The following is a 4,765-nucleotide window of genomic DNA, read 5'->3' on the forward strand; positions in this document are numbered from 1 at the left end:
TTGAGGATAGGAACATGTAACATAAAATCATGGAGAGCTTGCAGAAGGCTAGAGAACCTGAAGGTAGGTATGCCAAGATTAAGCCTGGGCATATTTGGAATCAATATGTGGAATTGGCCAAAAGAAGGAGATTTTTGGTGTGGAGGCTATACGATCTTTTTATAGTAATGTTGGAGTTGGTAGAAAGATCGGAAAGAGCTGTGGTATGTTTGTGAAAATCTTCCTGTTGTAAAATGAAAGGATAGTTATGGTAAAAATAGATACTAAACCAGTAGATTCTTAAGTGGCACTGGTTTGTCCACCTACGACAGGCTATATGGAGATGAAATGTCTGCAAAGATACTATGGAGATGATCAAATATGTAGGGAATAGGTGAGGGAAGCCTAATTATTTTAGGTGATATGAATTGCCTTGTCCATGAAGGCCAAGATGGAAGAATATCTGGAAAATATTGATTATGAAATTGAAGAGAAAGAGGAGGAAGATTTGGAATAGGTGGAGGGGGAATAATCAGTAAAAAGCCAACACAATGATTAAGGATAACATTTAAATAAAGGTAGGTGTGGAAAATGTCAGATAACAAAAGAAGATTTCAAATTGACTACATTTTAGTGAACCAGAGGTTTAGTAACTAGTTGAGGGTTTGCAAAAGTTACTGTGGGCCAGATGTTGACAATGATTATAATCTAGTGATGACAGAATGTCATCTTGAAAATTCAATTCAGGAGATAAAAGAAAGGAGTTAAGAGCGTTTGCTTTAAGGAAAATTTATAGATAAGTATGATCAATCAACTTTCTCTTAAAATCAACTTTCATATCAAGAAGCAGCAGAGTAAATTTAGATTAGATAAGATACGTTGATGCGGTGGGGGATCATAGCTCCCAGGGCACTTTGACCTGTAGGTCCATTGTGCTAACCACCGTTAATGGATCACCCAAAGAGGCCTATGTCCTTAGCGAAGGACAAAAGGTCCCCAATGGGAAGATCTCTTACTTCCTTGGGCTCTATAAAAGGTGAGCCCAGGTGTCTATATCGAGTTCTCATGATTGCGGGGCACTCGCATATTAGATGGGTAATTGTTCCCTTTCCCGTCTCACACCATCTACACCTATCTGAGTCTGTTACCCCCAGCAGGTGCATATGTCTCATTACATGATATCCCGTAAGCAGACCTACTACCATTCGCAATTGACTTGTGTTCATAAGGAGAAGTCTTCTCTCGAGTCTAGGAGAGAGGTCTCCTATAAGAGTTTTTGCCTGACGTAACCCCGGTGTTTCTCGCCAGATCTTTGAGTGTTGGGTTGCAGCCATCCCCATTGAGGGGGCAACTGGCACCATTGGTTCTGGACCAATTGGGTTCTGTTCAGCGCCAGCCTTAGCCAGTTCATCCGCCTTCTCGTTTCTGGCAATACCTGAATGTCTAAATAGTCGGAGAAGAATTGAGTGAAGAATCAGTGGAAATTAGCTGGAATTATGTGCATGAGTTCAAATTATGACGTCATTTTTCATATAGTATTTACTTTGGATACAAAAGTTGTGCTAACTCTTTGGCACAGATTACATGAAAAACTCAGCAGGTATTCTAGTAGTTAACAATATCTATGGAGAGAGTGCCATTCCTTTTTAGCATACCAAATTAAGTGATGTATTATGCATAGGCGCCGACTCCATGGGGCCTGAAGGGTCCCGAGCCCCCTCAAAAATTCGTTATGGGTGTGAGGAAATAATGTGTCAGGCTTGTCGATTTTCCCCGGAGTGTTCAGATATCGAGATTCGAGTTATCAGTGTTCTAATGTTGATCATATGACTCTTCTAAAATGCTTAAAAAAACTTAAAACTCACTACTTATAAAATTTCCCAGGGCAAGATCCCCGGTTAGGGCCCCCCCAATATTTTTTGTAAGTCGGCGCCTGTATTAGTAAGCCTGGTATTATGTCTATATTCTATATTTTACAATGATAACTTGGATTGATACCCAAAATGAGCACACCATTATTATAATACAGCACAATATTCTATTCCTCAAATTAAAAAAGAGAGTAATGGTATGGTATTGTATTTGGAGGATGTGACTGACATCTAACATCATGCCTAAAGTGGGAAGTGTAGGCAAAGAAGGGAAAAGTAAAATGTGGCATCCACGTTAGCATGCTCTTAATGAAAGGCAAATAGGTAATTTTAAATACCCTAGGTCCTAAATATTTTGCAGGAGTATAATTAGTCCTAATTTTTAATACCTATAGTGAAGAGGTATTTATAATTAATATTATCATGTATGCGATGTAAAAGGGTGGCTTGAATCAGCCAGCTTCATTCAGCATTATAATTAAGTATTCCACCGAGTACGGTAGGTTTGCATGGATTAGATACTTACGAAGTATTCTGGTAGTCTCCACTCCCTTCATGCACTACCCTCTTCAACTCTTAGTAAAGCCTACTCCCTTTCATTCTATCCAAAAATCTCTTCCTTACTCTCCCTCATTAACAAAAAATTCTATCCTTTAACATGGTTCTCAACATCACCAACTTTATTGTTGCTGTCTCTATGCTCAACGGAGTGGGGTGAGGGTCAAACGAGGATGAGCATTGGTTCAGTGTCAGTACAGGTAAAAGGGAAGAGTTTCTGCACGTACACAGAACATAGGGAATGTGTTTTTTTTAATCGATCCTTTAAGGAATAGGGAGTTCCCTCAGATTGCCACAAGGAAAAACTCACGATCCCCCGATGGCTATCCTCATCATTGGGAAGGATAAGGAAGAAAGGACAGGTGGGGAAAAGCAAAAAGAATGTCCGAAAATCCAAAATTGACTACTTTCCAACTAATCGAAGAATGAGCTGACCAATAGGCACTCCCTCCTTGGCAACTGACTGCCTCCTGCAGCTTGTCACTTACCCCCTCTCAATCACGTGAGTGGGTCATGCCCTTTGAGGTCCGCAGGAGAAAAAGAAAAAACCCAAAAGAGAAACAGTGGTGGCTAATGCATAAGTAATGACAAGTGTCACACTACCCACTCAGAAGTTGCTCCAACCATACCTTCTGTCTCCTTTGTGTCTTTTCTAGAAGCTGCCTCTCCTCACCCACCACATCCAGCAATTCATCGTTCCCCACGCCTCTCCGTCCACTTCACCATCTCCATTCTTCACCACAGCCACATCTTGAATGCCTCCAGTCTTCTCTCATCCTCCTTCCTTAGATTCCAGGATTATGCACCATAAAGTTATACACTCCAGATAAGACTCTTTCTTCTCTCTCTTAGTAAAGCCTTAGGTACACAATGATCCTATCATAAGCTCCTTCCTGTTAAAACGCCTCCTTTGTTACCGACATTCTCTTCCTGATGTGCTCAGTGCTGAATCTCTTTTATTTATTTTGCTGCCTAAATAGTTGAATAGCTCTACACATATTTTTGCTCATCTACTTACATCTTGAGTCTCACCTCCCTAGCATGCAATGCTTTACAAGACCATATAATCTTGGTCTTCTTGTGATTAATGTCATACTCCTCGCATCGCTTCTCTTGCACATCCAATGGAGCCTGTAGTCATATCGCTGACTGGCAAATCAACATCTGATCATCCGAGAACCTCACTGATTTAAACATCATTCACCCACTTTTACCCCAGCTTCCAACTCATCCCACACTTCTCTTGCCATCCCCACAGTATACATGTTAAAAAGTAATAATGATAGAGGACAGCCTCACCTCACTCCTCAAAATATGCTTTCCCACCTAGATTCTACATCTGCTACCCTCACGCCCACCGCTTTCCTAGTCTTCTTATTACGAATGCCTCTCTTGACATCTGTGTCTGGAATCCCTAGCCCAAGATTATCGTCTTCCATTGCAATTTCCTCCTCTGAATTCCATTATTCTGGTATTTTTCTACTGTCATACAGATACCCCACATATTTCTTCCATCTATTCTGAACTACTTCTCCCTCGGTAGGCATCCTTCCATCTCAGGTCTTCATTTTTAACATTGTTTACCGTATTCTTCCGCCTGATGACAACTTCACCGTGGTGTGCAACTAACCGCTCTCTCCTACTTGCTCAAACTTCTCCATTCCTCACTCTCTCTTCCACTAAATCTCTTTTGCCGTCAGAGTTTCATGTCGTAATCAATTATTTATTTCAATTACCACACATTTGTCCTGCCCTGTGTTCACATTCTTCCACTCCCTTCTCTCTTCCTTTTATTTTGACGTTTTCTTCATTACCAATGGCATATTTGTCCTTCAACTGTCAACATAGCCGATTCACCTCTACAGGTGAAGTACATATATAAAATTAAATTTAAGTGGAGCCAAAAAAGCTTATTTTTTTTCTCTCCATGCTTTGAATTTTCATCGTGCCATAATTATATGATGAATATTTCATGGCTGTATCATAAGTAGTTTAAAGCTTTGTGCTGACAAGAGAATGTATCATTTTATTATTTAAGCCATCCAGCTTTGTAAATAATAGTTTTATTTGAAACATAAAAACCTTTAATGCAACTAAACACTAGCGCTAAACAGTCTCTAAACATTGGAAGCCTTGTTCTCTCATGTACGCATTCATATAAAGTACAAGGGAGGTGATAGCTATGTTTTTTTGCTGTAAATACCTACAGTATAATATTTTCACCAAGGATTTTCAGTTTTTTTTCTATCTTGATTTTTTTACTCAAACTCCACAAAACAAAATTTGAAATTTTGGATGAACCATCATTATGGCACGTAAAAGTGAGAATGGTAAAGTTTGGTTCACACTCAATGAAA

Source organism: Ischnura elegans, chromosome X (assembly GCF_921293095.1).
Source record: "Ischnura elegans chromosome X, ioIscEleg1.1, whole genome shotgun sequence".
Taxonomy (NCBI): Eukaryota; Metazoa; Arthropoda; class Insecta; order Odonata; family Coenagrionidae; genus Ischnura; species Ischnura elegans.